The following is a 26,379-nucleotide window of genomic DNA, read 5'->3' as shown; positions in this document are numbered from 1 at the left end:
TCTTGCCTTTGCATTGTTTTATTATTGGATCAGCTCACTTATTGACATATTGGTTGCATGTTTTTGCTGGTTGAATCACTTACTCTGTGAGGCAAGTCAATACACACACCCCTCAACCTCAGATCAGAGTGGGATTCTCCCAGTACTTCCCTCGCCCTAACCAATTGGATGCTCCACTGGGCAGCTCCGCCCCTTCCTGTTAAATCAGCGACAGGCTAAGTCCCTCCCTTCGCTGCTTTACATACTTAAAGGGCTAGAGTCCTACTACCGGCCCTCTCTCTTCCTCCGGCCCTCCCAGGACAGAGCCGGCTGGCCACCTTGGTGCCTCGCTCGCCCCCGCCCTGAACTTGAGTAGAGCCGGCTGTAGCGGAACAGCCTGCGGCGCTCCAACAGGCTCTTCCCCGGACTCCTAATTTCAGCACCCGGCTCTCAGCCAGGCACCCCTGAGAGCCTGGCGCCCTGGCTCCCCGCACCAGTAACGCGTATGGTTAAGATGGCCATGATCCTGAGAGTACCTAAGAGCCTATCTTAGCCTCACTGTCACATCATGCCAACGTCAGCAGACCTACCAGCATGGGAGGACTATTGCATTTCTCTGTTAGCGTTGCAAGGAGTTGGCAACGAATGCTGGGGCTCCCTGCAGAAAGTGATGAGCTAGGTTTTTCTTTGCTCCTCCTCGGCTCAAATTCCAGCCATCACCTTTCACCTTCTCGTGCCTTCTGATGGTTTGGGCTTTGCGAAACGAAGTCTGGAGAAGATTAGGCAATGGAATTTGAAAAATGAACATTTTGCAAGATGGTCGGTGTGCCAATAGGTTTCCTCATAGAGAGTGTTGACATTTAACGTAGTTCTTCATCTCTGAGTTCAACGAGGGAAGAGAACGAGTGAGTGTGTTCATTGGGCTTGCTGAACTGGAGTCAGTTTGGCTCAGTCCAAAGGTAGTATAAATAGCACTTACTCCGTTGAAATAAGAAGGAGAGGAAGCAACAAGTGGCCAAGATTTGTGAGGAGGGAGGCCTGAGAATTTCAGTGGGAGAGGAAATTACCAGTCATGGTCACTTATTCATCCTACGCCCAGAACAGAAATAAATCCAGTAAATATAGCTGGTGTTCACTGGTGTTGCTTTTAGACTGGAAGCTTGTTTACTCCTGCTCCTGAGGGTAGGACTCGAACCAGATGTAGGAGTGCAAATATCCAGGGTGTGGGGTCAGGTGGGATTACTAGAGGAATTATAAAATATGCATCAAGCTATTGTGTCCGCTGTGAAAGCGTGGCGTGGACTGGGTTTAATTCACTGACAATAATTTCTGATCAAATCCCACAACCCTCTGCATCTCTGGCCATTTTCTCTACTTTCCATTTCTCTCTGCTTGACAAGTCACGTACACAGCCCAGCATGCATCCTGGGCTGTGAAAGATAGTGGGCAGTTTCTTTGATGTAGCTTTTCTGATATGTTAATCTTAGGTTGTTAATCTTAGGGCCAGGAAACAGATCTCACATGAAGGTGATAATGATCGCTGTCCTCCTGGCCATCCTTCTTATCATGTGTATTGATTGTTTATGACCTCAGGGGTTGCCAAATGCACTCCTTTGTAGTTCTGTTTTATTTACCCCAGAATGTATGCAAGCTTAATTAGTTTTCGTTGTTTAACTTTGTCCCCAAGTGGGGTTTGTTGAACTGCTCAGAAGAAATCTGATTGGTTCTTACAAACACTCTGTAAAAAGTTCTTTTGTGAATAAAACGACCTGGGCCAGAGGGTGGAGGGACAGATTATTATACGCACCCTTCCCAGAGTCTTGCTGGTTCAAGCCTCTGTGTGTATTTTCATTATCAGAGTCTAATCCTTCCTTTGCTTTGAGAACGCCACACCAATGGCTTCAAGTGACAAGAAAGGAGATTCTGACTAAACATCAGGAAGAACTTTCTGATAATAAGAGCTGTTCAAAAGTAGAACGAACTCCCTTGGGAGGTTGTGGACTCTCCTTCCTTGGAGGTTTTCAAGCAGCGGTTGGATGGCCACCTGTCATGGATGCTTTAGCTGAGATTCCTGCATGGCAGGGGGATGGACTAGATGACCCTCGAGGTCCCTTCCAACGCTACAGTTGTATGATTCTATGAAATCCTCCCTTCCTCCCAAAAAGCAATTAAACGGGGGGGGGGGGGGGACACACACACACACACACATTTAAAGCCTTCTTTAAAAGCGTGTTAAAAGTAATTCCAGTGCGGACTGGGAAAGCTCTAGTTTTAAAGACTTGTTGAAAGAGGCAGGTCTTCAGTAGGAGCTGAAAAGACAACAGAGAAAGCACCTGTCAAATACTCAGAGAGGGAGGGGGTTCCAAAAAGGTAGCTGGCACAATACTAAAGACCCGATTCCTGCATTGTGCAGATTCCTAATAAGATGATATCAGTTGGAGGCCCTTGCCTAAAGAGCACAGCAATCAAACAGGTATATAAGGGGAGAGACGATCTTTCAGGTATCCTGATCCAATAATAATAATAATAATAATAATTATTATTATTATTATTATTATTATTATTATTATTATTATTTATACCCCACCCATCTGGCTGAGTTTCCCCAGCCACTCTGGGCGGCTCCCAATCAAATGTTAAAAACAGTACAGCATTAAATATTAAAAACTTCCCTGAACAGGGCTGCCTTCAGATGTCTTTTAAAGATAGGATAGTTGCTTATTTCCTTCACATCTGAAGGAAGGGCATTCCACAGGCGGGCGCCACCACTGAGAAGGCCCTCTGTCTGGTTCCCTGTAACCTCACTTCTAGCAATGAGGGAACCGCCAGAAGGCCCTCGGCGCTGGATCTCAGTGTCCGGGTTCAATGATGGGGGTGGAGACGCTCCTTCAGGTATACAGGACCGAGGCCGTTTAGGGCTTTAAAGGTCAGCACCAACACTTTGAATTGTGCTCTGAAATATACTGGGAGCCAATGCAGATCTCTCAGGACCGGTGTTATGTGGTCCCGGCGACCAGTCCCAGTCACCAGTCTAACTGCCGCATTCTGGATTAATTCCAGTTTCCGGGTCACCTTCAAAGGTAGCCCCACGTAGTCCATGCGGGTGATAACTAGAGCCTGCACTACTCTGGCGAGACAGTCCGTGGGCAGGTAGGGTCTTAGCCTGCGTACCAGATGGAGCTGGTAGACAACCGCTCTGGACACAGAAATGACCTGCGCCTCCATGGACAGCTGTGAGTCCAAAATGACTCCCAGGCTGTGCACCTGGTCCTTCAGGGGCACAGTTACCCCATTCAGTACCAGGGAGTCCCCGACCCCTGCCCACCCCCTGTTCCCCAAAAACAGTACTTCAGTCTTGTCAGGATTCAACCTCAACCTGTTAGCGGCCATCCATCCTGCAACCGCCTCCAGACACTCACACAGGACCGTCACCTCCTTCACTTCCCAAGCTGTGCAGGTCTTCATACACCAAACTTCTTAGCCAGCTACAAATTGTCAGCTTTCTGTGTATTCCTTTCACAATACTGCAACCTCCCACTAGATGGCAGCTGTTGGTACTTTTTCTGTTGATACTTTTTCTGTCTCCAAACTTCCAAGCAGATCCTCAGGTGATCTCATTATTCTGAGAAATGACTCCATTGCGTTGCTTTCTTAGATATTGGGCACCAAATTGGGTGCAGCAGTCCGTTTGCGAAGCTGGTGAAGGCGAGGGTTGTGCTCCTTCTTTGTTCTTCTGAATTCCCTCTAAGGATATCTCTTGGTTTTAAAAGAGGAAGAGACTTCTTTCTACTGCGTGATTTTTGCAATGCTTACAAGACTCCTCCTGATGGATTCTGAACGGCAAGCGGCCTGCTCCCTTGAGGGGAATAGAGCTTTGCTTTGTAAAAGGGGAACTGTCACCTAAACCTTTGGTGAGGCGTTGGGACAGAGTCCAACCAGGTAAGGGAGCATATAGAAACTTTTATTGTAACCTCACAATTCTCCCTGGATAGGACCTAGCACTGAGTCTTCCGTGTGTTTTGCTGTTATTGTTAAAATTCAAAAGGAAGCCCAAATACTAGAAATTAATGCACCCCCTGTACTATCATACCATTCTGAAAAACAAAAATTATGTTAGCAGGTTTGTAGTAAAGGATACATTTGCAAAGCTTCTTTTCTATTATATTCATTTGATTTCATTTCCTTCTTTCCTCATATGACTTTTTTGTTTTCCTGATTGTTGTCCGATATGAAACTCAATGATCCCAGGCAGTGCTTTTTGTCTATAAAACAATTTTTTTAGGAATACTCTCATTTTCCTACGCATATTGAAATACTGCCCCTCAATGAGGCCAGACTTAGACTCACAAAATGTTTAGGGGTATGCTTCCCCCTGTGTACCCCCAGGAAAAAAGCACTGATCCCAGGGCATTGTTCCCTGAAATTGTGTGATGGCTGTTTGCTCTGTTACGGAAAAATCTGGGTGCGGGGTTACTCTGCCACCCAGCTCATCGGACTAAGTCCGTGGGTCCCTGCGGAAGAAAATGAGCTCAGCCGGACGCAGGAGCAAACTGCAGAAGATCCAAGTTTATTGCGCAACAGGTTCAAGGCGAGATTGAACCCAGAGAAAGGGGTGACATGAACTTTTGAAATTTCCCTCCATATCCCAGAATACAGTGCATGAAACGTCACGAATACATTATGGGAAGGTTGGGTTTCACAAGTTACATCATGAATATACTTTACACGTCATGAATACATTATGAAAAGGTGGGATTACATTAATTAGCATTTTCGGATGAGGGAGGGGGGGATATGCAGAGCGGGAAATATACATAGATACACATTTATTGAGTACCGGTGGTGGCAAGACAATGGGTCAGAGATATGCATCGTCTGCCACCTAATATTGCCTAGAGGGAAGGTTTGGCAAATTAAGAAGTTCCTGCGTACGTGACCTGCCGCTTCGGGGATTATGGAAGTAGGGATAGCATCATGGAGTCCACGGGGAACTGAGTTGAATGACACTGAGAGCGAAGAAATCGGAGTTACGGTTGATTTTATATCAATTTCTAAAGATTTCAATGATTTCAAACCCATTCTGTACTATAGGGCAAAAGCAGAAACAGAATGGATACATTGTAACAGGAGGTCCTTGGCTAAAGCGGGACCATAGGAATAAGCGGGGCCTCGGATGTTCTTAGAAGGAAGGGGGAAAGGAGCCCCCCCCCTTCCATTCCGTATCAGTCCCCCATTCGGAGATAGATTTGCATTAAAGTTCTGTAAGAACTTGCAAATCTTTTCTCCGCACCCTAAATCTTGGTGAATGGGATGTGTGGCTTTATGCAAACCTGAAAGGGACTTGCAAGCCATGCCTCTTATGGTCATTTGCAAGTATAGCAGTGCAGGTAGCTGCATATAGGGTATTATATAAAGAACACCTCTTGTATTTTGTTGCTAAATTACTTGTGGCATTCTCAATAGTGTTTTATGCTTTACACCTAGCAGGAAGGTCTAATTGACTGAAAAATGCAGTTGGTGTTTTGTCCTCCGCCATTTTTGTGTATTTCTCAGGTGTCAAGCTAGCTCTTCTGTGGTCTCACACTGACATAGTGCTACAGCAACACATCCTGTCTGTTGAATCCCCTCGGGGCTTTCATTTAACCATGTTGCCTGGCATTCACCATAGCTGGCACAGGTTGGACATCTCGTGAGGGAGAGGTCTTCGCCTTGGCCTTCCTATGGGATTCTATTATAGGCTGTGGTTTTGCACGCATGGGGGTTGCTCACTTGCACTTAAAGGACCAAAAGGCTAATTGCAGCCTGGATACACGTGCCCAATTCAAACTGAGTCCAATTCGAATTTATCTTGCCCCATGGTTCTCAACTCTTCAAACCAATCTGTTAAAAGAAAACCATTCTTAACAAGGGCAGTTGTCCAAATAAGTCAATTTAACTGTATAAGGGATCATTCCTGCTAAACCAAAGCATATGCACCTTCATGTACCTGGTGTTTTATGGATCCAGAAGCTTGTCCTTGGCAAAACGAGGTTTAACACATTTTAAAATGGATAGGGAAAGTTGGCAGGGTGCCAGGTGGAACAATTAAATGTGGTTATAAGTTGATCTAAACATTGGACTACACCATAGTGTGAGCTATTAGAAAGTATAAAATGCATGAGAATTCTCCATTGGTGTGTAAGCAATAAGACATTAAACATAAAAACAATTACACACAAAAATTGCCCCCCTTTGTGGAAATCACACTGTCAGACACATTTCAACATTCTTACATAATAACACATAATACAAAACAAACTAATTAAATATCAGTTACATATCTTGACACAATTGTGATCTTTTATGCATGTATCTTTTGAATCCTGGAGCACAGTCTTAAGGTCCAAAAGTGAGAAAATGTCCTTGCAATTCAACTCCTCCCCTTAGCCATGAGGGGTTGTTGCTGCTTTTCCTCATTGCACATCTGTAGAAGTGATATCCTGTAAGGGGCAGGGTTTGGGGCTTAAAGACAGTTAGAAAAGGGAGGGGGCAAAAGGCGAAAAGGATATCATTCGGTTTCTGTTGGAAGTTGCAAATAATAAAATCTTAGCGAATTAAGCGTTTCATTCATTCCAATATTATTATCACATTTTCCTATAACTACTGTTATTATCTGCCAAGTTTGTTTGCTTTCCTTCACTTTGGAGGGAAAGAGAACTGTAAAAAAAAATACAAGGTTGAAATAATAATGAAACACACACAATGACTTATGAGGAACGAAAAATAAATAAATGCTAAGACACACAATTTTAAGAAATCTGAAGTAACAATGAAAATAAAGAGTGTTTCTTGATGTGACAACATCGGCTAGAATGTTAATAGGACAATACTGGAAAATGACTTAATACCAAGGAAAAAATGAATGGCAATTTAAAGTTGTGCAAGTACCTTGCACTAGCCAAAATGACAGAATTAATAAGAGATGCTCAGGCCAAAGGTAAACAAGTACCATTCCACAAACAATGCTTGATTGTGCTTTGATTAACTTCATAGACATCATGGAGAGACAGATTAAATAAATGAAAACAGATTATTTGTAACTTTAAAAAAAAGGGTCAAAGCCACAAAGAGATGGAAGTCAAACTGTAGCAGGGATTCAGACTTGTTTCACAGAACAGAAAGAAAGTTGCTGTGGGAGGAAAAGGGGACAAACACTTTGTTATCGGGGTTCACATATCCTGTTAAAAGGGAAAATTATTTCATGTGAGAAGCCTGTCAGGAAATGCTGTTCCTAAAATTCCCATGGAGGGGGGGAATGCTCTGATATTTACCTGTGAAAAGAATTTGGCATGTTAAGATTTGGAACCTGGAAAGCTCTTGACTTTTGATGGGCTAGTTTTTGTTTTTGTTTATGTTTTTTTTTTTGGTTTTTTTTTGTTTTTTTTTTTGTTTTTTAGCCTTTTGTCTTAAATAGCCCCTGGAGCAAAGACAGATTAAGGGTGATTTCCCTCAATGGTTTCTCAATGGTTCCGAGTTTTCTTTTACATTTGGAAGAAACCTCCTCTCCCCCCTTACAGTTCCCCCCTTCCTCTCTCTCTCTTCTTTAGCTGATCTAGCCTCTGTGCATGTGCAGAGTTCATGTCTCAGCAAACCTTTTATACTATTGAAAATGTTGCATCCTTTGGCTAAATTACCATTTGAATAAGGGAAGGGAAGGGTAAGGAGTAGATTTTGAAAACAGGGTTTGATTTTAAACCAAAAAGAGAAACTCAGCAATTTAAGTATTCACCAAAGCTAGCAATTTCAGCCCAAGCAAACTGAGACTGCTTCCTTTATGTACAGGAAAGGGCTAATATCCCTCTGGCCATTCGCGGAACAATCAACCGCTCTCTTATTTATGAGTAAAAATGGCCAGTCAGAATTCATAGGATTTTTTTTTTAACATTCTCAGTCAATTCAGCCTTACCATTTGCAGACAAATTATCCTGCCCTTTATCTACAGGATTGGTCAAGGCGCATACTTGACTATATGAATTTTTATGTGCTTAAACTTTTAGTAGACTTTTAAGTTTGATTTTTAAATAGACAAAATGATAAACACTGTAATCACTCAAATGCTTGATATTACCAGTTGGGCTTCCCCTCTCACCTTTTAAAACTAAAGAGCAAAGCTAGGCTGAATTTCAACTCCATTACCACACCAGAGTTTAAGAATTACCCTCCAATGCTTGCAGACACATGGTCTTCCACACAGCCACAAATTGGGAGAGTTGAAAGGGACCCTGGGGTCATCTAGTCCAACCCTCCAAAATATAGGGTTCACAGCAAGATTTCGCAGCAAGATTTGTACTACCAAAGAGGCGTACACATTTAAGTACAGATTTACAGCTGGGAAAGGAAACATCTATACTCCTGAGAGGATCTCTTATAAAGCACAGTTAAAGCAGCCCTAGATTTGATTTTTTTTTTTTAAAGGGAATACACAAGTGTTGCCCCCTCCCCTCTTTGCAGTTTCCTTTAAGGGAAGCTTACTCGGGAGTAAATTTACCTAGCACAGAAGTAAGAAGGGAGAAAACAACTGAAAGAGGCAGAGTGAAACAAGGGGGAGGGGGGGGGGCATTTTCTAACAAAAGAGGCCATGAAGTCTTATAGAGACTGATACCAGGAGCCTTACAATAACTCTTCTGTCCAACCAAATCAAAGTTAAAACTGGACTCAAATATATTTTCTTAGAATGAACACCATACTTTTATAGGCATACGCTTAATGAAATACATACGCTGCATTTTAGCTTGAGAGAGCAGTTGTGCTCAACTAGGCTTTTGCAGCAGAAACATTAGGTTAAAAGCACCTTCCAAAATAAGACTGTAGACTCACAATCTCAAAAGTTGGGGCAAAGCAAGAGGTGGGGTAAACATTTGCACACTTCATTCTCATCTTCTCTTATTTAGGACTGCTAAGATCCAGCATGGCTTCCTTAGATTTAAATTTTGAAGCAAGCTTGCAGTTTAAACTATGCACACTTAAGAAAGGCAGTCTGCCAGAGACAGAAGGAACAGACAACACACATAACAGACAACATGTAAACATACATATTCTCATATATGTATTAACAGACAACACACATAACAGACAACATGTAAACATGTAAACATATATATTCTCATCCTTTAGTTGGTTATTGCAAGGAGTTGGGCCACTACCTTTGGCTTCATTAAGTGAAATTAGTAGGAAGGTCCCACATGGTTTTATGAGCCTCCTTGCCTCTTCAAACACACCACCAGGTAATCAGACTGGTAGGGCTCACAACGCTTGGTTGACTGGGTACCCCTTTATAGATGCATGCGTTGCTGTTGTTGCTTTTTGCTTTTTGCTTTTTTTTTTTTTGGGGGGGGGTGTCTGGGATAGAGAAGGGGAAAAAGAGGGGTTGATTAGGATTGGTATGTCTAGGGGTTTGGTATGCTTAGTACAGGGACGTATAGTAAAGAGGAGAAGGGGCTTCTAGTTGCCTGGCAACTTCCTTAGTGGGTTTTAGAGAGCTCTAGCTATCCGGTTCCTTGCGTTCCCTTTCCTATTTCCTATTTCCTTATTTCCTTATTTCCTTATTTCCTATAACCTGGGGTCTCTTTCCACTCTGCCGGTCCTGCCCAATTCCTCATGGGCTATCCCTCCTGGCAACCTCCTACCTATCGTCACATCTCAGGAAAAGGGGCCCTACTGGACGCCCGCGCCATGCGGTGCCAGATCGGGTGGTCCCTGGATAGAATTTCGAACTGAAAATCCCCCTTGCTTTTGGAAGCGGGCTCACGCACGGTTACGTGGCACCGACCAGTGCGGCTGGGATTGGGATAGAAAGCAAGACCACTTCCCGCCCCCTTGCCGGGCGCTAGAGAAGTTCGGAAAGAGAGCTCCAACCCCTTGCTTTCAACTGGGATGCCCGTTGCGGAAAGTCGGCTGTCTTTCCAAGCCGGGTCTCACCGTCTTACTTTCGGACTCCCAATTGGTGCGGCTGGCTGGAGATTTTAAGGAAAAGAGATAGAGCTCAGAACCCCCCTTTCGGGTTGAGCAGCGGTCCACGGTCTCTCTCACTAACCGGACCAAGAGAAAGGCAAGAAGGAGCGATAGAGAGGAGGGCAGAGAATTCAGTTGCCAGGAGATTCCACCCCCTTCCCACCAGTGCACTGGATTTTCCTTTTTCCTTATACTCACGCGTCTTCTATGATGATCCCGGGATCGATGAATAATAAGCCGGCTGGATCCCTCTTTTGCTCCCCGGCTGAACTCCTAGGGCTTTCGATTACCGCCCGGAAGATGGCTGGGGGTCCAAAAGGATCTTCCCAGGCAAAATGGCCCGGAGCCGGCTGAAGATTTCGGGGCCCCCAGTCAGCAGCTCGGGAGAACCACAAGCCCCACGTTGCGGCGCCAACTGTTACGGAAAAATCTGGGTGCGGGGTTACTCTGCCACCCAGCTCATCGGACTAAGTCCGTGGGTCCCTGCGGAAGAAAATGAGCTCAGCCGGACGCAGGAGCAAACTGCAGAAGATCCAAGTTTATTGCGCAACAGGTTCAAGGCGAGATTGAACCCAGAGAAAGGGGTGACATGAACTTTTGAAATTTCCCTCCATATCCCAGAATACAGTGCATGAAACGTCACGAATACATTATGGGAAGGTTGGGTTTCACAAGTTACATCATGAATATACTTTACACGTCATGAATACATTATGAAAAGGTGGGATTACATTAATTAGCATTTTCGGATGAGGGAGGGGGGGATATGCAGAGCGGGAAATATACATAGATACACATTTATTGAGTACCGGTGGTGGCAAGACAATGGGTCAGAGATATGCATCGTCTGCCACCTAATATTGCCTAGAGGGAAGGTTTGGCAAATTAAGAAGTTCCTGCGTACGTGACCTGCCGCTTCGGGGATTATGGAAGTAGGGATAGCATCATGGAGTCCACGGGGAACTGAGTTGAATGACACTGAGAGCGAAGAAATCGGAGTTACGGTTGATTTTATATCAATTTCTAAAGATTTCAATGATTTCAAACCCATTCTGTACTATAGGGCAAAAGCAGAAACAGAATGGATACATTGTAACAGGAGGTCCTTGGCTAAAGCGGGACCATAGGAATAAGCGGGGCCTCGGATGTTCTTAGAAGGAAGGGGGAAAGGAGCCCCCCCCCCTTCCATTCCGTATCAGCTCTGATACAATACAATAAAAAGTTGAAACAATGAGCAGAGAGTTACGCCTTTGATTGCCTTTCCACATTTGTTTCATTTTCTAGTTGTCAACATGTTGGCCCTGTTTTATTTTATGCCAAACCCTCAAGGCGCCACTGATGGGAAGAGATTCTTTCGATTCTTGTAACACAGCTGCTGTCCTGCTGTAACCCCTAAACACTGCACAGGGTTTAAGGTTCAACTTGTGTTTGCTAAACTGGCCATATAAATATACTCTTCCTTTAAAGCAGAGAAACAATGCTTTTATTAATTTGTTTGTTTATTTAAACCCTACCTTTCTGCATTACGGGACTCAAGGTGGCTTATAGATAATTAAAAAAAGGACTGCTAAAAACATAGAAAAAGTAATCATTAAAAACAATTAAGAATTGATAGGATTAAAACTATCTATCTATATATATACACACAGGGGCACCATCAGGGTGGCCAAGGGGCCAAGGAGGGGACTGGGCCCCCTCAATATTCTGCAGGAATGTTTGCACATCAGGTGCGCACCACACATGCAAGTTGTGTGGCGTGTGTGTGTGACATGTCAGCATGTTGCAGCATGCACATGTGACATGACCACATTGCTGGGTGCCAACCCCCTCAAGTGTGTGTGTGTGTGTCCCCAGAAAAAAGCACTGTATATATGTATTGTGTGTGTGTGTTAATAAAAATTAAAATAGCACAGCACCAGCCTTTCATTAGAAGCAATCAGTTTCCCAAAGCCTGTTGGAACAAGAAAGTCTTCACCTGCCAGCAGAAGGACAACATGGAGGGAGCTAGTCTGGCTTCCCTAGGGAGGGAGTTCCAAATTCTGGGAGCAGCCACCAAGAAGGCCCTCTCCTGCATCCCCACCAGGTGGGGCTAAGATGCAATTCCACAGTGGGAGGGGAGAAAACAGAAACTGAAGACCAACCACAGGCATAGGCAAACTCGGCCCTCCAGATGTTTTGGGACTACAATTCCCATCATCCCTGACCACTGGTCCTGTTAGCTTGGGGTGATGGGAGTTGTAGTCCCAAAACATCTGGAGGGCCGAGTTGTCTATGCCTGACCTACCACCTCTCCCAATGCCCCAAGGTCCCCCAAGTATTAGTACTGGAATCCATGTTTTTTTTTAAAAGTGATTTAGAGTTAGGAGTGAGCAGGGAGATAGCCAGCTTTGCTGATGACACCAAATTGGTAGGGTGGCTAGAAGAAATAGGGATTCTATGGAGATCCAAAACTGGGCGAACTGCATTTTCCATTTTAATGCTCATGCAGTGTAGGCTAAAGCAGAAGATCCTAATTTCACAAATATGTTAACGGGGTCTGAACTGGTGGTGACTCACTAGGAACAAGACCGTGGGTTCGTGGTGGAGAGCTTGATGAAGATGTCGGCCCAGTGTGCTGAAGCTTTGAGAAAAGTGAATTCCATGCTAGGGATCATTAGAAAAAGGACTGGACATAAAACAGTCTATATCAGGGGTTGGACGGTGTTCTCAAAGCTACAAACATGAGTCTGACCAAACTGCGGGAGGCAGTGGAAGACAGGAGTGCCTGGCGTGCTCTGGTCCATGGGGTCACGAAGATTCGGACACGACTAAACAACAAACAATATCAGGGGTTGTCAACCTAGTCCCTACCGCCCACTAGTGGGTGTTTCAGGATTCTAGGTGGGCGGTAGCTGAATCCTTCTTCCATCGAGCGCCGGTGGGCGGTAAGGAAATTTTACCCTCAAGAAAGATGCATTAGTGGGCGGTAGGTATAAAAAGGTTGACTACCCCTGGTCTATATAATGAGTTGTACAAATATGTGCTGCAAGTGCACTTGGAATAATATGTACAGTTCTGGATGCCTCCTCTAAAAAAGGGATGTTATATATCTAGAAAAAATTCTTCAAAAAAAAGCAAAAACGTTTTGGGTTTTTTGCCCCCCCCCCAAAAAAAATTGCATTGATTTTCAGATTTTTACAAATTGGTCTGTCTATTTGTTTATTTATTCCCCAGCCACTCTGGGTGGCTTCCAACAAGAAATTAAAAATATATTAAAACATCAGTCATTTAAAAACAAGTTGAATGAATACAACTTAAAAACAAGATTAAAATACAACATTAAAATATTGAAACATTAAAATATTAAAATGCAGCCTCATCACAGGAGGAGAAAGGAAAAAGAAAAAAGAAAAAAGAAAGAGGGGGAAGGAATCAAATTGGCTCCAAGCCAAAGGCCAGGCGGAACAACTCTGTCTTACAGGCCCTGCGGAAAGAAATCAGATCCTGCAGGGCCCTGGTCTTATGAGACAGAGCGTTCCAACAGGCCAGAGCCAGTGTTGAAAAGGCCCTGGCTCTGGTTGAAGCTAATCCAACTTCCTTAGGGCCCAGGACCACTAGGGTGTTGCTATTTATGGACCTTGAGGCTCTCTGTTCGGCATACCGGGAGACGCAGTCCTGTAGATACGAGGGTCCTAGGCCGCGAAGAGCTTTAAAGGTCAAAACCAGCACCTTAAATCTGACCCTGTACTCCACCGGGAGCCAGTGCAGCTGGAAAAGCACTGGGTGAATATGCCCCCATGGCAGAGACCCCGTGAGGAGCCTCGCTGCAGCATTCTGCACCCGCTGGAGTTTCTGGGACAGCTTCAAGGGCAGCCCCACATAGAGCGAATTACAGTAGTCAAGCCTGGAGGTGACCATCGCATGGATCACTGTGGCCAGGTCGGGGTGGGAAAGGTAAGGGACCAACTGCTTGATGCGGCGAAGGTGGAAAAATGTCGCCTTGGCTGTTGCTGTAACCTGCACCTCCATGGAAAGGGAGGTGTCAAGGATTACACCCAAACTCTTAACGGAAGGCAATGGCGCTAATTGTGAAGGACCTTTCTTTCTAGCCTTATCTGATACTAGGAGCATCAGGGACAAGAGTCAAATGACAGCAGGAAAAAAGATTTTTTATTTTGTGAAGCAATTGCTTGGACACAAAGGCACAGACCAGCTCATGCTCGGAGTCTGCCCACCTCTCTTTTTTAAAAAAAAAAATATTTATTTATTTTTCAATGCAGAATCATAACAAAAATTACAAACATTGAATCCAAAATAATACTGTACAAACAAAAATCCCCGGAACATATAGAAAAAAAAAACAGAAAAGGAAAAGGAAAAGGGAAAAAACAAAACAAAGGAAACATAACTAAACTAAACAAAAACGAAAAAGCACACATCTACAGAAAAAACCATATCATTACATACATAAACACAAATTGACTCCCTTCCTTTGTTCTAAAACCTCAAAAAAATTACTGTATTGTTGTGTCTAATTAGATTACTTCCACCTTGGTACTTTTTATTTTTTTACACCGTTTTCTTTTTCTTTAACCCTGTAAAGCATCATTCATTACATACCAATATACTAACTCCAGAACTCCACCTCTTTTGGGCGGGCCAGCCTTTTTATACCCTTTAGAATGCAAGAAAACACATGTTTTACAAGAAATGGCATCAAATTTAGCTATCGTTTCTTCCATAAAAGAACATTTCCTGTATTTCAGTTCGCCTCCTCCTCTTCAGCCTCCCCTTGCCTCCCCTTGTCTGCGGTTACAATGCGGTTACAATTCAACCTTGCTCTTATTTTTAAGTGCCTAAGCACACACATTCCTCTGAGAGGCCCAAAGAGGTCTATCTTCACTGTAACATCTGAAAGAGGAGAAAAAACTTGCTCTTCTGGCTGGTTGTAAAAACCTCCAGGCCTTAAAGGAAGGGGTTTGGGGGATAACATATAAGAGAGGAGAAAATGCCTCAAAGAGTTTTTGGGATCATATATAGAACAATGTTCTTATGGCCCTTCAATTGGGCCCCCTCAAGAGAAGGGAGTTGGTCCCTCATCCCCATGCCATCCCGACCCAGCCAGAGGACCTCTGTCTTCGAAGGATTTCGTTTCAATCGGCTCCCACGAAACCATCCAGCCACAGCTTCCAAGCATCTCGTCAGTGTGTCTGGGGCCGAGTCAGGATGGCCATCCATCAGCAGATGTTATTACATTACATTACAATATATTTTCTTTTTAACTTAATTCCTTTTCAGACAACTATCCATCAATTGATTCCTGCATGTATATTAAGTTAACATTTCCAGTTTCAACAAGGGAGGTTACTTATCAGATTGTCAATCCCTGCTAAATCTTTAATTAAGATTAACTAACATAAAATAAAACAACTTCTCCTTCTGTGTGTGCAGAGACATAACAATCTTCTTGCTGCTCAGCTCCTTTGTCCCAGATCACACGTGATCTGTAGTCCTTTTTCCAAAATGTTTAAGTGAATTCCACAATGTGGAAATGTTACAACATTGGGGAGTTTTACATTTGGGGGGAAAGCATAAGATTAGGCAAGGCGTGAAGAAAGTGGAAAGATTTTCCACCCTCCTCTTAATACGAGAAACTGGGGCCATCCAATGAAATGCCAAAGAAATCCCATGGTGCCTGGTTAAATTGTGAAATTCTCTCCCACAGGAGTAATAGCCACCAAAGTGGCTTGATGAAATGTAAACAAATATTGAAGCATGTTTTAAGCACTGCAGCTATATCGTCTACGAATTTGTCTAATTCCCCTTTAAATGCATGATCTGTGATGCATTTTTGATGACATCTTTTTTTAAAAGCCTTTTAATATATTTTTATGAAAGATTTCTTCATTTACAAAAATATGTGCATTGTCTCTTTTTTCAAGTTGCACTTTCTACAGATCAGTTTCATTTGTTGTGAGACATTAGTGTTGCATACAGTGTTAGGTTAGGAAGAAAAGAGGGGGAAAGAGGGGGAGGAGGAATGGTGTGTGGGATGGCAGTACTTCTATTCTTCCACTTAGAGTATGTGTGGGGTTTTGTGTCAGCACCACTTGTGTGGGTTCTCTTACTATTCCCTTGTGGTATTTCCTTGGTGGTGAGAGAGGCTGGGGGTGGTCTAGGGGTGTAGTTGGTTGTCTTTGATTGGCTGTAGTGAATTTGTTTGTTTTTTTGTTTTTGTGGGTGTGGGTGTGTGGGTGTGTTTGGATCAGATTAACCAGTATGTTGTCACTAGATGTCTTGTTGGGCTGTGTATTTGATCAAGGTGAACCATTTTGGGGGTTTTGATGACATCTTTTAAAACCATTGTTAGCTTAGAGGATGAGTCACCAACAAGTTAGCCATATTTCCTGGTGAGACATCCTCTAAGCTAATAATGCTTTTAAATGATCTCATTAAAAAATCACAAATGTAAAACAGGGACTTTAAAAAAAAGAAAGTGAGGGACAAGGGTTCAAAAGAGGGGCTGCCCCACGGAATAAGGGCAGTGGACTCCTACACTATGCTTGGGTTTTCACATGTTGCTTATGCTTATGCTTCTCTGCTTTTTGACAGTCATATATGGACATGTGTGGTTGTCTTCATATGTGAGCTGTGACTATAAAAAGGTTTCTAGATGAGTCTGTTGTCACCCGCAATCAGAAATAGCGAGAGGGAGAACTAAGTCATTGTGAAACGGAAAATCCACCCCACTTCACAGTGGGGAAGAGATGCGGTGGACCGCGTGGCTATCCACTCTACTTTGGGGGCAGGGGACTTAGTCCCCTGTTGCCTGGGGGATCCCGGCCATGTCAGTGACCGGCCAGCCAATCCCGACGGGAACACCAGGGGAAGCTCGAGTTGGTATGCATCGACGGGGCTCCGCCTTCCAGTGGTTTACCCTTACTGGACTCCCTGAGCATCAGGCAGGAGTCAGATATAGTCAGGTCCATTCAATGCCTAAGCCAATACCGCTCACATTCTGTAATCAATAAAGTTGTGGCCAAAATTTGCCCAATAACATTAACCTAATATCTGTGTCCTTGTGTGAGTTTTTTCTCAATGCAGGTGTGGCTTTAGGGTCTTGACACGCAACTTGACTAGCTTAGTTCTCTATTTTGGTAGTTATTCATTAATTGAGGTGTTTTAATTCATTTATATGCCACGTTTCTGAATGTAAAAAAAAAAAACTTCTAATGCAACTTACATATTAAAAGAAAGTATATAAACAATGCCAGTATAACCAACCTTGAAAATACAAATAAATCAATTAAATAACAGATTGTTCATAAAAAAAATCAGAAGTAAAAGGTCCCCACATCTGAATAATGTTGCCTATCTAAAAGCCACCTGAAAACATTTTCCCGGGTTGCTGAAATGGTTTGAATGTGGTGGACTTGCCGACATCAACAGGTGAGGCGTTCCAGAGCTGTGCAGAAAAATACACCAATCTCACTGTCTTTGGTGACAGGAAAACGAGAATGGTCTCTGTGTAGATCTTTGAGAGCAGACAGGACAATATGGGTTGAAGGGGTCTTTCAGATGACTTGGGCCTTGACTCCCCTGATATAACCAGTCTAAAAGAACTCCCAAGCTGTGGACATGATCTTTCTGTGGAAGGTGGGGGTCACCCCATCTTGGACCAGCTGTAAACCAGCTGGGAGTTGGATGTGATGGTTTGTACTTGGTGCTGGGAGGCAAACACAGGACTGGGATCTCATTGGTAGACCATCCATGCCACAACTCAACTACCTCCCTGAGCTGCCAGGGGCGGTCCCTGGCATGGTGTTGGAAAAGCAAAGGACATTAGTTCTGGGGGACTTCAGTATCCATGTTGATGCTTCCTTTGCTAGGCCAGCTCTGGACTTCATGGCAGTATTGACAACCACAGCGCTGTCTCAATGCATCATCCACCCAGTGCATAATGCAGGTCATCTCCACTAGTTCTACTTTTCACTACAGAGGGTATTAGAAGTAGTAGTAATAATAATAATAATAATAATAATAATAATAATAATAATAATAATAATAATAAAATTTTATACCCTGCCCATTTGGCTGGGTTTCCCCAGCCACTCTGCGCAGCTTCTATCAAAAGATTAAAAATACATGAAAATATCAGTCATTCAAAACTTCCCTAAACAGGGCTGCCTTCAGATGTCTTCTAAACCTTAGATAGTTGTTGAATGCTTTGGCATCTAATGGGAGGGCATTCCACCTGCTCTCCTGGACAGGTGTTTGTGTGACTATTACTCTGTTGTCACAGAAAAATCTCTCCCTGGTTTCACTGTGTAATGTTCAGATGGAAAGCACCGTCAATACAGTGGTATCTTGGGTTACAGACGCTTCAGGTTACAGACCACACTAACGCAGAAATAGTACCTTTGGTTAAGAACTTTGCTTCAGGGTGAGAACTGAAATCGTGCGGTGGTGGCACAGCAGCAGCAGGAGGCCCCATTGGCTAAAGTGGGACCTCAGGTTAAGAACAGTTTCTTTTTTCTTTTTAAAATAATCTTTATTAATTTAAATTACACACATATACAAAGAATTTACATCTCATACTACAAAAAGAAAATTAAAGAAAAAACAATTAAGGAAAAGGAAAAAAAGAAAATACAGAAAAAAGAAAGAAGAAAGAAGAAGAAACCTTCTAGAAGTATATTTCCTTGGCATCTAATGGAAGGGCGTTCCACTTCTGCCAAGAAGGCCCTCTGCGTGGTGTTTGAAGGGAACACAAAATAAGATACAAAGGGGAGGGATCCCTTGTCTTGCACGAGGGCTGAAGGAGAATTACGGCTAGGACACTCCGTCTCCCTCTTCTGCCTTCAGGGACAGCCTCTCTAGCCTCCGTGGGGCAGCGGCTTGCCCCGCTGTCCCCTGAGCTTGTGGGGCTGGCGATGGGGAGATGCAAGCTTGCTTCTCCCCCCCCCCCGCCAGCCTCCAGACCAGGTCCGGGAATAGCGGGGTGGCGGCGCTCCGCCTCCCCGCTATCCCCCGAGCTTGTGGGGCTGGCGGGGCGGGGGGGGGAGAGAAGCAAGCTCCAGACCAGGTTGGGGAATAGCGGGGTGTCGGCACTGCGCCTCCCCGCTGTCCCCCGAGCTTGTGGGCTGCTTCATTTTTGGAGGGGAAAAAGTGTGTCCTATAGGGCGAAAAATACAGTAGTTCCTGGGCCAAGTCACATGCTCACACCCTATCCAAACACAAACATACCTTTAAGACAGGATTTGTGAGGAAAGAGACAATGGGGAGGTTTCCCACTTTGACCTTGCAGAGAAAACATTTACTCAGTTTAGGGATCAAAATGGTTCCAGGTCGGTTTTCCTGTGCTGATCTATGTACCTGCTTGGTTGGTACACTTATGAACATTACCATATATCTAAGACCTCAAAATTCCTATCATATCCCTAAGGTTATAGCATGCTGTGAATTTAATATCTACCTTCCACAATCTCTCCCATTGATCCATAGATATATATTGTATCCAAAATCCTGTGCCCATTTCACCATAACTGCCTTGACTTGTTCCTCTTTTGTTTCCCATTCCAAAAGGTAATCATAGATTCGTGAAATATTTTTTCCTTTAATAAAAATTAGTTCTCTTTCAAATTTAGATGTTTCTTTTGCAATTCCTTGTTTTAAATCCATGGCCAATCTTTGGTGTAACTGAAAATATTGTAACCAATCTGTTAGGTGACTTTTTTCAATGTAGGCTTGTCTTTATCTTTTTCTAGGACTAATCAGTTAAGAACAGTTTCAGGTTGAGAACGGACCTCCAGAACAAATTAAGTTCTTAACCCGAGGTATCACTGTACAGTCATGCCTAAGCACCTCTCTGGCCAAGGGAATCCAGGAGGCTCCTTGCTCTAGCTTATTAAAGAGGCTGGACATCAGCTAGAGTATAGGGGATGCAAGTATTGGTGTGAATCTGACCTAACAGAGGTACGAGTACACAGACATTCTTTCATAGACGATGTGACACTGGCCCTGTATGCACAGCACTGGCTGCCAGTGAGCTACTGGGCCCGATTAACAGTGTTAGCACTGGCCTATGAAGCCCTAAATGACTTGAGATCCAAGTACCTAACAGCGCGCCTTCCCCCAACTCCAACCACCATGGACCCTGTGATCAAGTGAGTGAGACCTTGATGGTGGCTGAAGAATGCCCAGACATTTGGCAGCCCAGGCCTCCTGATCCTGGCAAGCCCTAGATCACTGGATGGAAGACTGAGATGGTTTTTAGAATGTATTAACTGTTATAAAACCTTTTCGCTTGCTACCCTGGGTTCCTTAAGGAAGAAGGGCAGAATTAAAAAAAGAAACCCAATAAATAATTTAAGACTGATAATAACCACCTGGATTTAATGCCAGGTTGTTTCCCTTTTGTTCATCCCAAAATTGCCCTCCTGCAATGTAGTCTGTGGCTAAGATATCATTTTTTGGTTCTGTCTGGAGGGGAGGTGCACCAATGGACCCATTCCTGTCCTGCTCCCATGCAACTGGTTGGCCATTGGGGAGAAAAGGATAATGGACACAATGGGGACCATTTCTGATACTGTCATGTTAATGTTTCCCTTTTCCTCTTCCTCCGTGCTATATTTTCCCAGCTGATTTGTATACCAGAGGCCTCTTTTGCCTAGCTTGGCAATCGCTAGTGGTTTTAAACAAATAAATTTGACTTGACTTCATGCATCTCCAGGGCCATAGTTTTTCTCTTTTGCTTAAATTCCATTGCTTTGCATCTCACCCCCTAACAAGGAGCACCAGTGGTAATGGCAAAGTTAGTGGAGAGTTTGTACAGCTTATTTGGCAGAAACAAGAAACCGAGACTTCAGAGTCCTTGGCCCAGGACAATGTGCCGTGGGTGGCACTGTGGCCTAAACCACTGAGCACCTTGGGTTTGGCGATCAGAAGGTTGGCAGTTTGAATCCTCATGATGGGGTGAGCTCCTGTTGCTCTGTCCCAGCTCCTGCCAACGTAGCAGTTCGAAAGTACACCCGTGTAAGTAGATAAATAGGTACTGCTGCAGCAGAAAGGTAAATGGCATTTCCGTGTGATCTGGTTTCCGTCACAGTGTTCCATTGAGCCAGAAGTAGTTTAATCCTGCTGGCCACATGACCTGGAAAGCTGTCTGTGGACAAACGCTGGCTCCCTCAGCCTGAAAAGTGAGATGAGCACGACAACCCCATGGTCACCTTTGACTGGACATAACCGTCCAGGGGTCCTTTACCTTTTACCATTTACTGTGTAATAATCCTGTCAGCAACCACCTTCTGTGCCAGCTTTTAAATAGCCACTGAGAACTTTTCCATTCCGTCATGCTTTCTTATTTATTTTATTTTATTTCTATACTGTCCTATACCTGGAGGTCTCAGGGCAGTTCACAGAACAAAATCAAAATATAAATATATGGTAGGAATAGCAATGATAGGGGGTCAGACTAAAAAAGGGCATGTGACAAATTGCCTTTAAAAAAATAATGCTGTTGTTTTGCAACCAGGAAGAACCACAAGAGATTCCATCAGCCTTAGTTTGCTGCCATGTGCAGTCTGTCTGCCAGTGCTCTTCATCTTGTATTACAATATCCAAGTGGCAACTAAGTCCCTCCACATAGAATGAGTTGGAAGGGACTCTGAAGCAGCGGTGGAGCAAGCTGATAGGGTGCCTGGGGCGGTGCGCATGCCCTGTGCCCAGGGGTGGGGCCAGCTGCCCACAGGGGCAGGGCCAGCCATCCACGGGGCAGGGCAAGCCAGGGCAGGATGCTCCGTGGGGCCTCCGAGGAGTATGTCTGCCTCCTCCCACTCAGCTGCCCTACAACTGAGTAGGAGGAGGCAGGCGGACGTGTGGCTCAGGCGTGCTGCAGGCCCCACAGTGAGTGCCGCCCGACATTTTGTCACCCCCATCAGTGGTGACACCCAGGGCGGACCACCCCCACTGCACCTCCTTCCTCCACCCCTGCTTTGAAGGTCACCTGGTCCAAGCCCACCTTAGGGCAGGATAGCCCAAGTGAAGCATCCCGTCTTACTCCTCCTGCACGTCTCCCACACAGGGCTTAGAATCATAGAATCATAGAATCATAGAGTTGGAAGAGACCACAAGGGCCATCGAGTCCAACCCCCTGCCAAGCAGGAAACACCATCAGAGCACTCCTGACATATGGTTGTCAAGCCTCTGCTTAAAGACCTCCAAAAAAGGAGACTCCACCACACTCCTTGGCAGCAAATTCCACTGTCGAACAGCTCTTACTGTCAGGAAGTTCTTCCTAATGTTTAGGTGGAATCTTCTTTCTTGTAGTTTGGATCCATTGCTCCGTGTCCGCTTCTCTGGAGCAGCAGAAAACAACCTTTCTCCCTCCTCTATATGACATCCTTTTATATATTTGAACATGGCTATCATATCACCCCTTAACCTCCTCTTCTCCAGGCTAAACATGCCTAGCTCCCTTAGCCGTTCCTCATAAGGCATCGTTTCCAGGCCTTTTACCATTTTTGTTGCCCTCCTCTGGACACGTTCCAGTTTGTCAGTGTCCTTCTTGAACTGTGGTGCCCAGAACTGGACACAGTACTCCAGGTGAGGTCTGACCAGAGCAGAATACAGTGGCACTATTACTTCCCTTGATCTAGATGCTATACTCCTATTGATGCAGCCCAGAATTGCATTGGCTTTTTTAGCTGCCGCGTCACACTGTTGGCTCATGTCAAGTTTGTGGTCAACCAAGACTCCTAGATCCTTTTCACATGTACTGCTCTCAAGCCAGGTGTCACCCATCTTGTTTTTGTGCCTCTCATTTTTTTTGCCCAAGTGCAATACTTTACATTTCTCCCTGTTAAAGTTCATCTTGTTTGTTTTGGCCCAGGCTTCTTATAGCCCTGAAACAAAAACCTTGTACAGTAGAATATTTTCCCATAGTGGGGAATTGGCAAAAGAGCTGGCAAAGAGTATCTCACTTTTGAGCACTTTTTAAGCCCAGGCTGCCAGAAGAACGCCTTACTTAAGCACCTTTCACGTTTGTGACACAGGAATGAGTCAAGTGTTCTACCACACAGATTATGGGGAATTAGCTAATAGCTGTGATGACTCTGCTCTGTCTCCACAGAAAGAGGAAATAAATCTTCTGAATAACACTAGCTAGAAACTGCAGGAACAACAGGCATCTGGCTGGCCGCTGTGAGAACAGGATTGTGGACCGGGGGGGGGGGGCATTGGCCTGATTCAGCAAGCTCTCTTTATGTTCTTATGACCATAGTGCTGTAATACTGAAAATCATGAGAACTTTAAATGCAGGGCAAAGGCACTGATAAGAAGCTGGCCAGAACAGTTTATGAGGAAACTGTGGCAATCTGTTGCTTCTGTTGCAATCAGTATTTTCTCCCGAAAACCCTTTGTGCAATCGCCTTCTCAGCAGACCCCGATCACATGAAACTCATTCAACTATCACACTATTATTAATATTTATTAAATTTGTATATCGCCCTTCATTCAAAGATCACAGGGCAGGTCACCACATTAAAAAATGAGAACACGAAATACATAATAAAACAGAAACCAATATCCTCCCAGAAACACATTTCAAAGAGCATTTCAAAGTTCAATCAGCCCAAGGTCTAGTTGGAGGAAAACAATTTTGCCTGGCGCCAGAAGATCTGTAATGAAGGGTCTCAGAGAAGCCTTCAAACCCTTCATTTCTGCCTCCCACTATGAGTCCTGAAAAGGGTGGGTGGGGTGGGGTTCAGATTAACCCTCCGTGCACTCAAGGAATGGGGTAGGCCTGTCCCCAGCTGCCAATGGAACTTGCGGCCAGATACATACCCTCCAACATAGCCCAGATGAAAATAGGGACATTTCTCACTCCCCACCCCACAACTGACCCTCCTCAACCTCCCATTTTTGTGCCCCCCCAGCATTTCCTATCATAAGAAGGGTGGCTGCCACCCCACCCCCCATTGCACCAACAGGACACAGCACACCCTCCCCTATCCTGAGGAAACCCATCAGTCCTGGTTTTTCTCTTATTTTATACTTTGGTAGATTTACAAAAAAGAAAAGCACACGCCAATAAATACATTTTAGAAAGGGGCAAGATTAGACGTGGACGCACAAAGCATAATCATCATCTTCAATCATCATCAATACCCCTTTCTTTCTTTCTTCCCTCCCTGCCCCCTGCCTGCCCCTCAGAGGGGGCGCATGATGTGGGGCTGGGCCTCAGTGGTGGCAGCCTCTCCCCAAGGGAGGAGGCCAGCAGCAGTGGCCATGGAAGAGGCTGGGAGAAGCAACAGGGTGGTCCCTTGCCATCCTCCTCCCTCAGCTCAGTGGTGGCAGCCCTGGCGGGAGAAACAGGGACATTCCAGGATCAAAGCAGAAGCCAGGGTGGCTTTCGTAATTCCAGGAGTGTCCCTGGAAAATTGGGACTCTTGGAAGATATGATGATACCATGTCAGCTGCCTGTAAACCACAGTCATTTTTAAAAAACCCATAGACTAATAGTAAGTACGTTAGTGATTAAGGCTGCAAAAATAGTCAGCTGACGGGAGGGAGCGTATACAAAAAAACACGAGGTCAACATGGGGAATTGCTAATGCTGAGGCATTCTTCTTTAGATCCGCTTCTTTAGATTTACTTCTCGTTTCAGAATAAGGTGCTTGTGCTTTACTTCTGCTTTTATTATTGGATACCAATAAAATAAATCAATGTGGATGTGTGCATTAAATAAGATTTAAGTTGGAAAGATTAGTGCCTATTATTTCTGCTTGGACACTCAACTGCCCCCTCATGGGCTAGTCAAGGGTTCAGCTCGATTCACCCCAGAAGGATGGGGCTGATTGTAGAGGAGAGGAAGGCAACCTCATGCTACAGGTGGACTGGAGGAAGCCAACCAAGACTCCTAGATCCTTTTCACATGTACTGCTCTCAAGCCAGGTGTCCCCCATCTTGTATTTGTGCCTCTCATTTTTTTTGCCCAAGTGCAATACTTTACATTTCTCTCTGTTAAAATTCATCTTGTTTGTTTTGGCCCAGTTCTCTAATCTGTCATGGTCATTTTGAAGTGTGATCCTGTCCTCTGGGGTGTTAGCCACTCCTCCCAGTTTGGTGTCATCTGCGCATTTGATCAGGATGCCCTTGAGTCCATCATCCAAGTCGTTGATAAAGATGTTGAATAAGACCGGGCCCAAGACAGAACCCTGTGGCACCCCACTAGTCACTCTTCTCCAGGATGAAGAGGAACCATTGATGAGCACCCTTTGGGTTCGGTCAGTCAGCCAGTTACAAATCCACTGAGTGGTAGCATAGTCAAGACCGCATTTTACCAGCTTCTTTACAAGAATATCATGGGGCACCTTGTCAAATGCCTTGCTGAAATCAAGGTAGGCTACATCCACTGCGTTCCCTTCATCTACCAGAAGTCACCAAGAAGGAGGGGATCTTGCATGGTAACATGAGTCCATCATTCATCCCCATATCAGATTCAGACACCTTCTAAGTACCCACCAGCAAGAGAAGAATAAAACTATTTACACCTATCCTTGCCCTCAGGGCTTTCCTGAAGATGGGCTTTGTGAACACCTGGCTTCAGCAAACTCCATCAAAGGCTATCTGTGTGGTCCATATAAAAAAATTCCTTCCAGTAGCACCTTAAAGACCAACTAAGTTAGTTCTTGGTATGAGCTTTCGTGTGCATGCACACTTCTTCAGATACACTGAAACAGAAGTTGCCAGATCCTTCTATATAGTGAGAAGGTGGGGAGGGGTATTACTCAGAAGGGTGGTGGGAATGGGAGATTGGCAGATAGCTGAGATGAGTCTGTTGACGACTCTTAACGACTGCAATAGGTCTTACAGGAAAAGCCAAGGGGTGAGAAGGTGAAAAATGGCTTTGTCATGTATAATGAGATAAGAATCCAATGTCTCTGTTCAGACCAGGTCTCTCCATGGTTTTAAGTTTGGTAATGAGTTGCAATTCAGCAGTTTCTTTTTCCAGTCTATTTCTGAAATTCCTTTGTAGTAAAACAGCTACTTTGAGATCTTGTATAGAATGTCCTGGGAGATTGAAGTGTTCTCCTACTGGTTTCTCTGTTTTGTGATTCTTGATGTCAGATTTATGTCTGTTTATTCTTTGGCGTAAGGTTTGGCCTGTTTGTCCAATATAGAGAGCTGAAGGACACTGTTGGCATTTGATGGCATACACAAATGTTAGACGATGAGCAATGAAATAGTCCCGAGATGGTATGTGTGATGTTGTTAGGGCCAGTAATGGTGTTGTCCGGGTGTATGTGGCAGCAAAGTTGGCATCTGGGTTTATTGCAGGCTCTGGTGCCAGTGTCCGTGTTAAGTCTGGTTGTAGTATTATTGTGGGTTAGGAGTTGTTTAAGATTGGGTGGCTGTCTGTAGGCAATGAAA

At 44.4% G+C, this 26,379-nt stretch overlaps 1 protein-coding gene and 2 long non-coding RNA genes across 3 annotated transcripts in view; 1 reads left to right on the top strand and 2 right to left on the bottom strand.

The window, feature by feature from the left end:
* The window catches only part of LOC308581345, a 102,993-nt gene that overhangs the window by 59,799 nt on the left and 16,815 nt on the right, over positions 1-26,379 (bottom strand). The gene's annotated exons all lie outside the window — the stretch shown is intronic.
* The window catches only part of LOC308581129 (C-type lectin domain family 2 member D-like), a 55,647-nt gene continuing 32,884 nt past the window's right edge, over positions 3,617-26,379 (top strand). The window contains exon 1 of the mRNA XM_081183624.1: positions 3,617-3,918. The gene's annotated coding sequence lies outside the window, so the exon portion shown is untranslated. The remainder of the gene's footprint in view (positions 3,919-26,379) is intronic.
* Positions 14,102-15,923, bottom strand: LOC308581386. The gene is made up of 2 exons (XR_014005040.1): positions 14,594-15,923; positions 14,102-14,183 (listed from the first exon to the last, which is right to left on the bottom strand). It is a non-coding gene; the product is annotated as an uncharacterized lncRNA (long non-coding RNA).

This window comes from Podarcis bocagei (assembly GCF_964188305.1).
Source record: "Podarcis bocagei genome assembly, chromosome: 2".
NCBI classification, from domain to species: Eukaryota; Metazoa; Chordata; class Lepidosauria; order Squamata; family Lacertidae; genus Podarcis; species Podarcis bocagei.
Note: the sequence above shows the minus strand (reverse complement) of the source record. Positions and strands in the feature narration are given on the sequence as shown.